This window comes from Centroberyx gerrardi, chromosome 19, assembly GCF_048128805.1.
Source record: "Centroberyx gerrardi isolate f3 chromosome 19, fCenGer3.hap1.cur.20231027, whole genome shotgun sequence".
NCBI lineage: Eukaryota > Metazoa > Chordata > Actinopteri > Beryciformes > Berycidae > Centroberyx > Centroberyx gerrardi.
The window spans coordinates 24,134,286-24,144,285 of record NC_136015.1 but is presented as its reverse complement, the minus strand read 5'-3'; the positions used below and the strand labels follow the sequence as shown (position 1 = coordinate 24,144,285).

The following is a 10,000-nucleotide window of genomic DNA, read 5'->3' as shown; positions in this document are numbered from 1 at the left end:
ACAAAAGTCACATGACTCACAAGCAGCTTGTTTATTGGACAGAGTTTTGGTCACCTGTCATCCTGCAGGTTAGAGAGTCAAAACAAATCTGACTCCATGATGGACTTATCTGTCTCTTCTTCTGTGGTGTTCACACCAGTTCAGAGCACATGAAGAAACAGCTGAATATGAGCATCAGTCCAGACTTCATGTTGTTCTGCTAGGCTTTCCAAGCATGAGGAACCGCATCCGTCTCCTTCTACCCATAATCCCTTGTGTTTTGGGGTGGTTTCCTGTAGTCGGTTGGAATAACGAACCGCACCACAGTTCTCTTGTTAGAGGACTGAGACTCTCGGTGCCGTTATTTGGTACCACCAGAGTTCAAATGGCATCGTTCTCACCTGGAGAAACGAACCCGAACGAAGGAAGGAAACGCTGCAGAGTTTGAATAAACGGTTCAGAACATGCTGGCTGTTGAACGCAGCCTTAATGTGTGGTTGTGTTTTTCTACTGGTGAGGTGAGAAGCTGAAATCCTCCCTGGAGTCTTCTGCTGGGATTAGCGTTGGTGTGAGCGGTTCGTTTCATCACTGCTGCTTTTGGACAGAGAGACAGAGAGAGAGAGAGAGAGAGAGAGAGGGAGGGAGAGAGGATTTAAGAGCTCTCTCTCTCTCTCTCTCTCTCTCTCTCTCTCTCTTCCTCCCTCACATCCTTGTTCATTCGATTTATTCTCTTCCACCTCTATCTGTGTCTGTCTGCCACTTCTTATCTTTTCCATCCACTGAGCATGCCTCGTCTCTCTCTCTGCCTCTCTCTCTCTCTCTCTGTCTCTCTCTCTCTCTCTCTCTCTGTCTCTCTCCCTCTCTCTCTCTTTCTCTCTCTCTCTCTCACTCGCTCGCTCGCTCTCTTTCTCCTTCCCTCCATCATAGACATTGTTTTTGTCGCTCTCAGTGCATCACTTCATCATCTCTACACTCTTTTTGGCAGCATCCAGAGTCCTCCCTCCCTCTCTATCTCTCTCTCTCTCTCTCTTTCGCTCTCTCTGCCTCTCTCTCTCCCTGCCTCTCTCTCTCTTTCTCTCTCTCTCTCTCTCTCTGCTGTTTCTTGTTTGGTTGTCTCTAGCCCTCGCCACGGTTTTGGGGTGTAATTCATCTTGAGTCACGCAGGCTCACACACACACACACACACACACACACACACACACACAATTACACACACAAATGCAGGCGCAAATGCACACTTGAATGCACACACATTCGCACAGGCAGAGTCACACAGTAGATACACACAAGCAGACACACACACATGCACACCATCGCACACCCGCAGATACATATACACACAAGTATATGCACACAAACCAATGCTCAAATTCGCACACGCACACACACACACACACACACACACAGCAGCCATACATCTCAGTCTCTCAGCTCTGTCACTGATCTGATGAACTGCTGTCTGCCTGGCTTCGCATTCTCTCCAACTCCTGTTTTTCTCATTTTATCTCTCTCTCTCATCCCCTCGCCTCTTTTAACATAATAATCTGTGACATTTTCATATGAATAAATGGCTGTTTTGCACCTCTCCTATCTATTCTCTATGATTGATGCAACACAACAGCGATCCAGCCTATATCCAGTTGATGAAAGCTTCTCCTTTGTCTGTTCTAAGCAGCCGGTGTCTGGTAGCTCTTTCCTGGGAAAAATCCTCAGGAAGTTGGTGCGTTTTTACGTTTCCTGGTTTGTTTGGAATCAACAGAAGAAGAAGAACTGGGTAGTTAGCGTGAGCAGCGATAGCCACCATGACTGAACAGACAAAGAAGAGAGAAACTCAAACTGCAGCAACAGAAAATCCAGGCTCCGCCCCCACACTGTTTGATTGACAGGTGTTTCATTCTCACCTTCTCTTCTCACTCTGTGCCTCCAATGTTCTTTTTTCTTCACCTCTGTCTTTACCTCATCTGTCTGTATCTCTCACTTGCATTCGTTATCTCTTAATCTATCACATGCATATTCTCATTCTCTCTCTCTCTCTCTCTCTCACACACACACACACACACACACACACACACACACACACACACACTCTTTTCTTTTACTTCATTCAGTTCAATTCAATAATATCTACTGGTGTGAAGTACAATTTCAATATATATTGCCAAAGCTTTAATCTGGTTGTAATCTTCTTCTGTAACCAGAAGTGTGACCAAGTCAACTTTGCTCGAGTCCCAAGTCAGTCTCAAGTCTTGAGGTACAAGTCTCAAGTCAAGTCTCAAGTCTAAATGTAGATTACCAAGTCAAGTCCATGTCATTAATGTCAAGTCTCAAGTCTAAATGTAGAACAGCAAGTCAAGTCAGAACAAATCAAGAGTCCAGTATCAATTTAATATCTTAAAGAAAACTAAATATCTAGGACTTTTCAATGCAATATGGTTTTAATAGGATAAAAACTTGGTAAGAGCATCATGAGTTTGATTTCTATAATCAGTTTCAACTTCAATAAATTCAATCATTCCATACAAATTCAGAAAACAGAATTTAAATTCAGTCGTCCGCTGGAACAAATCTCATCACTTTCAATCTAAGTCATTTACACAAACACAAGATCTCAAGTCAAGACTTTAGAAACCTTTTCAAGTCATCAAAGTACAAGTCAGAGTCAAGTCCCAAGTCACCAGAACCCAAGTCAAGTCAAGTCTCAAGTCTTCTCTTCATGCATCAAGTCGAGTCTCAAGTGATTCAAATTGTGACTCGAGTCCCCACCTCTGTCTGTAACCTGTAGATTTCTCTCATTGCGTTGTCTCCATATTTCTCTTTCTTTCTCTTGTCTCTCCTTTTTACTTGACTTATTTAAATGTTGTTCACAATATCCACGTCTCTCTCTCTCTTCCTCTCTCTCTCTCTCCCCCTCTCCCTCTCTCCCCCCCCTCTCTCTCTCTCTCTCTCTCTCTCTCCCTCTCCCCCCCCTCTCTCTCTCTCTCTCTCTCTCCCTCTCTCTGTGTGTCAGGTGGAGTACGACGGTCTGACCGGTCGTGTTGAGTTCAACAGCAAAGGCCAGAGGACCAACTACACCCTGAGGATCCTGGAGAAGCACCCCGGGGGGCACAAAGAGGTCAGAGGGCAAACGGGGTCAAGTGGGTTTTTACCGACGAGTCAAATGAGCGATTCAGCTGACGGGGTTCAGCATCTGGCTCAAGGGCACTCGGCTGTTGAGGGATTGAACCTGTGACCTTTTCCTTATGTGTTAGTCTCTCTAATTGGTCTCTAATAGTCTCTAGTTGCTTTTAATCTACCTGGAGTATCAGGTGAGAGAAATTTAAAGCATCAGGAACAATTTAACATTATGTTTCTATTGCTGTAGACGTTCTGCAGCAGGATCCCTGGGTCAAACTCGTTAAAGGAATCAGGAACTGCAACAAATAAAAGAGACATGAGGAAGAATAGATGTCATCCTCAGTAATGACATTGGAAAAAAGACGAGGTTTCTGAAACAGTCCTGCTGTGAATCAGATCCTGAGGCAAAACTCAGAACTCTTATAGACGCTTACAGGCTTCAAACACAATACACAAGATTAGAGATCCTCAATCTAATCAATTATTATATGAACCTGAAGAAATATCCAGGTGTTGTTTGTGATCCAGATGTTGTTTGGTTTAGAGGGCAATAATATCAGGCTTTACCTCCTACCTACCTACCTGTTGTTCTAGGCGCTAAATCAACAATTCTCTTTTTTCTAGGGTTAAAAATCAAAACTAGATGAATGTGATTGGATGTTTCGTAGTGTCTTATTTTAATTTGATTCTGCATTATTAGATTTCTTCAGGCTTATCCTGTAAAAAAACGGGGTGAAACAACATTTCAGCTCAGTACACACATGTATAATCAGTGGAAAAGTGGAATAAATTAAACAAATCGGGTGAAAACCTTGTATCTCCAAGATGTCAGCTTTTCACCACCGTGAATTTTTCAGTTTATCCAGTGAGTTTTTTTGAAAGGTTTTCATAAGCCCAAAACATCGCAGAACGTTCTCAGCCCACAGAGGAGCGCGGAGTCACTTCAAAGTTAAAACATGGAAAATTGGAGTTACGAGGTTTTCATCCGACACCGACGACCTGCGACACCTTCACTGCACTGTGACAAAAATGGTGAAAAGGTAACAGATGCTCTGACTTCCACTGGAGGCCAACACATCCATGTGTTTCAGAGTCAGATAAGAAAACCTATCTATCTATATGTGCTGCTTATCTCCAGCTTTGGGGTCCCAGGGGAGCGTTAAAAGGTCAGAGGTCAACTGAGGTCTCCATGGGGTCAAATGGGGTCAAGCTGGGGTTAAGTACGCTGTAAAGTGTGACACAGCAGCTCCCAAGTCGTCTTGGTTTGATTTGATTTATTTGATTCATTAAGCATCAGGTTGTCAGACAGATATTTTTTATTCTTTATTCGTTCATTATTTCATTATTTATTCTTTCTCCATTCCACTACACAGCACTTCAATCTGTCATATTCTCGCACTTTTTATTTATTTATTTATATATTTTTTTACATTTTACACCATTTTACACGTTAGATCATTTTATTATTATTGTGCTACGTATAAACTATTCATGCTTTTACTTTTTTAAGACATTGAGCTGGTAAGAGTTTCACTGTTCTGTGTACTTGTAGCTGCACATATGACAAATAAAACCTGAACCTGAACTTTACTGTAACTTATATGCACTACATTTTTCTTTATTTTTACTATTTTCCACATTGTAGAATAATAGTAAAGGCATCAAAACTATGAAATAACGCAAATGGAATTATGCAGCGACCAAAAAAAGTGTTAAACAAATCAAAACTATCTTATATTTTAGATTCTTTAAAGTAGCCGCCCTTTGCCTTGATGGAAAGACGAAAGCTTTGGAAAGAAATTCAGACATAGGATCAACTTCACTATTTATATTTGTCTAAGAAACTCATTTCAAGCATTTAAGCAGAAGCCTTTAGATCAAAATGACTTTAAGAGAATGAGAAACATTCAATCAGGTGGGTCCAGACTATTGACTGGTGGTGTTAGTATCATGAAATGAAATGGACTACATATATCACTCTGCATAGATAAGCATTTGGTCACTCCTGCAGTAATAGGTAGCAACAATAACATGAGAATTTACATTACTAACAAAAAGTCTGATCATAATACAGTTAAACTGTAGCTCTTGTCCTCTTCTGTAATCAGAATCCTGTAACTAACAGCACAAAGCACAATAAAATAATTTATATCAAATACAATCTATATCAACTTTGTATAAAAACAAAATGAAAGGTTTTGCCTTGGGGGGTTTTCATCGCTCCTCTCAGTGGAGATATTCAGAATAATATAATATAATATAATATAATGTGATATAATATAATGATCCTAATTCGTGTTATTGTTAATTTGCATGTATTCTGGGGTTTTGCCCTCACATCAGTCCAGTCTGCAGTGAAATCCGTCTGTTCGTTTTATATTTCAGCCGTTTATCTGAAGCTCTGTAGAGCAGTTTAGATCGAGTGCAACATTAGAGAAAGATTCAATTACTAGTTCAGCCAGCAAGCAACCCAGGGAATACATGCAGAAATATTCCTGTTTCCTGAGATTAATAATCATGTCTGACAGGTTTCATGGAAGTCATGGAATCATCATGGAACTTAGTGAGGTTTATTCCAGACAGGGAAATAATAACTGAACCATAACTTTATTTATACAGCGCTTATCAAAGCAGAGTTACAACGTGCTTCACATGAATAAAAGAAAAGTAATAATAGTAAGAGGAAAGGATACGTGACATACATGGCAAAGTGAAAATACATGAATACAAATACATTCCCAGAAAAACAAGTTTAAGTAAAAGCAGGTCTAAAAAAGAGATTTAAATTCTGATTCTTTTTTCTAATTCTGATTATTTTTGACAGGACCTGAAGGCAGCATGAGACGAGGGGAAAGTTTCATAGATATTACACCAGTTAAGAGGTTAATACAGTACTTTTAGTGATGGGACGATATATGTAGAAATTCAATATATCACAATACAAAAATATGACAATCCGTATGATGGGTCAGGAACATGAATGGTGATATCAGCTCCATGTTATTCTGCTGTAGTAATCACTAATGAGACTCTTGACCATCACAGTTTCACAAGCTCTCCATCCAAATTATATTATTGTCACTTTGTAATGACATTTTTAAATTGTTGTTTACATTCTAGCAGCCAATGGCATCGCTGGAAAGATTTGTGTCTCAGAAAAAAACTGCACATTCAGACTTTGTTGTCACTGAACTTTTATTTATCACATCGTATCGTGGTTTTATCGAATCGTAAACTCCGTATCGCGTATCGAATCGTTCCTACTTACTTTACTCTGTTACAGGAGAAAGTAATGTGATTACAGTCAAACCCCCGACACTGATGATAGTGAGTAGAGAAGGAAGATGAGGAAGGGCGGACATGATTTATGGTAAGAGATTTGAAACGCCAACCCGTTCTCATTCCCAACTCGTCCTTTGTTGACTTTTTTTGTCAAATCCCTTGGTGTCGCTATGACGACGCTAAAGGTTCCCTTCTGCGTCTGTACAGGACGCCCCGGGGGTCCCATAGACTCCATGGTAAAGCCTCTCGCGGCAGTATTGGACGCCTAAAACTTTCTCTCCTGGACCACGGGACACACAGTCTGGCGTACTGTTTCTGCCCAAATAAGGCATTCCGCTTTGATGCATTTGATGCATACCAATCTGAACCAACAGGTTGATGTTATAAGAGGATATAATCAAAAAAATTATAAAAATATGCTTTTGTTGGTGCTATTTTGCCGCGATTTCATCAGCTCGGTTTCATGGGCAGAAAGAGGTATGTTCAATGACGAAACGGATTACGCAACGTTTAGAAACGTTAACTCCCGACTGCGTTCTTCTATTTAAATTGTGCTTATTGGAAAGTAGATGTAACGATACAGTCGTTATAAAGTGCTATATTTTATGGAGTTTATTGAGATGCCACTGAAATAACTTGTTATATAGGTTATGAGCCAAATTTATTTATTTATCTGGCAGGTGACATCAAATGGTAAATGCAAGCGATTTTTTTTTTCATTTGGCCTCGAAATTGATCTACAACCATACTAACCTTTTTTTTTTATTTTATTAATATTAGCACCAAAGAGCTCAAGCAAAGAAATGCATCAAAGCGGAATGCCTTATTTGGGCAGAAAATGTACGCCAGACTGTGTCCCGTGGTCCAGGAGAGAAAGTTTTAGGCGTCCAATACTACCATGGAGTCTATGGGACACCCGGTGCGTCCTGTACAGACGCAGAAGGGAACCTTTAGCGTCGTTATAGCGACGCCGAGGGATTTGACAAAGAGTCAACACAGGACGAGTTGGGAATGAGAACGGGTTGGAAACGCAGCTTAAAGAGATGAGGTTTTTCCTGGAGTCCTGAGTGGGGAACTCCCTCTGAGACCTGCACTCTGTCAGCCCGCTCCCCCGGGGGGACAGTGTCCTAACAGGTAATAAAAACAACATGAGGTCGTCGGGTCAGGGGGTCAGGAGGTCAAACGGGGTCAGAGCAGGGTCAGCAGAGGGCGGTCTGTCCTGCAGTTCATTGTATATACGACTTTATTAGAGTTGGGAGGAATGGGATCCGCCCTTATTGATTTTAGTATTGATTCTGCTCCACAGTCGACTGCTTTCTCTGTGTGACTCTGCCTGGGTCGGTCTGTATGTGTGGTCGTCTGTCTGTCTGTCTCTCTGTCTGTCTGTCTGTCTGTCTGTCTCTCTGTCTGTCTGTCTGTCTGTCTGTCTGTCTGTCTCTCTGTCTGTCTGTCTGTCTGTCTGTCTGTCTGTCTCTCTGTCTGTCTGTCTGTCTCTCTGTCTGTCTCTCTGTCTGTCTGTCTGTCTGTCTGTCTCTCTGTCTGTCTGTCTGTCTGTCTCTCTCTCTGTCTGTCTGTCTGTCTCTCTGTCTGTCTGTCTGTCTGTCTGTCTGTCTGTCTCTCTGTCTGTCTGTCTGTCTCTCTGTCTGTCTGTCTGTCTGTCTGTCTGTCTGTCTGTCTGTCTGTCTCTCTGTCTGTCTGTCTGTCTGTCTGTCTGTCTGTCTGTCTGTCTGTCTCTCTCTCTGTCTGTCTGTCTCTCTGTCTGTCTGTCTGTCTGTCTGTCTCTCTGTCTGTCTGTCTGTCTGTCTGTCTGTCTGTCTGTCTGTCTCTCTGTCTGTCTGTCTGTCTGTCTCTCTGTCTGTCTGTCTGTCTGTCTCTCTGTCTCTCTGTCTGTCTGTCTGTCTGTCTCTCTCTCTGTCTGTCTGTCTGTCTGTCTCTCTGTCTCTCTGTCTGTCTGTCTGTCTGTCTGTCTGTCTGTCTGTCTCTCTGTCTCTCTGTCTGTCTGTCTGTCTGTCTGTCTGTCTGTCTCTCTCTCTGTCTGTCTGTCTGTCTGTCTCTCTGTCTCTCTGTCTGTCTGTCTGTCTGTCTGTCTCTCTGTCTCTCTGTCTGTCTCTCTGTCTGTCTGTCTGTCTCTCTGACCGACTGACTCACATCCTTAAAGTACACTGCAAAGAATCTCCATCTTAACAAGTCATTCAGTCTTTTATTGAGTCCTAAAAATCCTAATTTTCTTAAGTGAAAATATCTGCCACTGTGGTGAGATAATGTCACTTGTTTCCAGTGCAGATTCACTTGTTTCAGGTGTCAGTATCTTAGAATAAAGCAGATCACTGCACTACTATCAAGAAAATGACACTTGATTCTAGAAAATTCTTGAAACAAGTTGATTTGCATCGGAAACAAGTGCAATTACCTAACTCCATTGGCAGATTTTTTCACTTATTTTAAGAAAATTAGGATTCTTTTATCCTAAAAATTTGGAAAATTAGGATTCATTTATCCTAATTGATTAGGATAAAGAAGAGGAAGGAGAGGGTCCTTCCGTTTCCTCATTTTCTTCTCCTCCTCTATGTTTTTACTTCTTCTTCCTCTCCTTTTTGTTTTCGTCATCGGCCTCTTCCTCGTTATTTCTCATATCGATCTTTATCTTTAATGTCCTGCAAGGGAAACCTGGTCTGCAGCAAGGTTTAAAACCATTTAGGACTTTTTTTAAAACATAGAACAACAGACACAAAAAAGCATCAGCTCGTTTTTTGCAGCAACGCCTTAAACAACTTCTATTTCTTCTCCCCCTTCATCCCTCCCAACCTCTTCTTCACCTTAATCCCTCCTTCTTCCCTTCTGTCTGATCTCCTCCTCTTCCTCTCTCCCTCTCCTTCCTCTTCCTCCTGATTGGACAGATTGGTATCTGGTACTCCAACAACACGTTGGCCATGAACTCCACGTCTCTGGACCTCAACACGTCAGAGACTCTGGCCAACAAGACGCTCATCGTCACCACGATACTGGTAAAACACTCTCAAACGTCTACATAACATACTTTGGTGTTTTTCTTACATGAATTTAGAGCTTACATAATGTGTTGAGTGAGTTTTATGATCCTGGAACTTAAAACCTAAAGTTTGACTGAAGAAACACGCGGGCAGCAGTAAAGAAGAATCAGCATTCTTCTGTTAAACCTCTGTTTGGGTTTTATCTAACAGCAGTGATGTCATTTAATGTAATTTATCCAAAGTGGCCTCACAGCACTATGAGTGTGCACAATGCTTTCAGAAAGTATTCAAACCTCTTGACTTTTTCTGTATTTTGTGGTTTTACAGCCTGAACTCAAAATGGATTCAATTAGGATTTTTTTTTTGGTCACTGATCTACACGCAATAACCTGCAATGTCAAAGTGGATTTTTCTATTTACAGATTTTGACAAATTGATAAAAAAAAAAAAAAAAGGAAAGGCTGAAATGTTTTGAATCAATAAGTATTGAACAAGTATTGCAGCAACAGTCCAAACTTAAAGTGCTTCCAACTTTCTTTGAAAGCCCTGCAGACGTCTCAGCAGCTTGATTGAAATCCACCTGCAGCCAATTCTACTGATTGGACCTGATTGATTCAGAATAACACACACATGTC

At 41.3% G+C, this 10,000-nt stretch overlaps 1 pseudogene; it reads left to right on the top strand.

Moving 5' to 3' along the window:
- Positions 1-10,000, top strand: part of LOC139909118 (glutamate receptor ionotropic, kainate 5-like) — a 108,982-nt pseudogene that overhangs the window by 46,497 nt on the left and 52,485 nt on the right.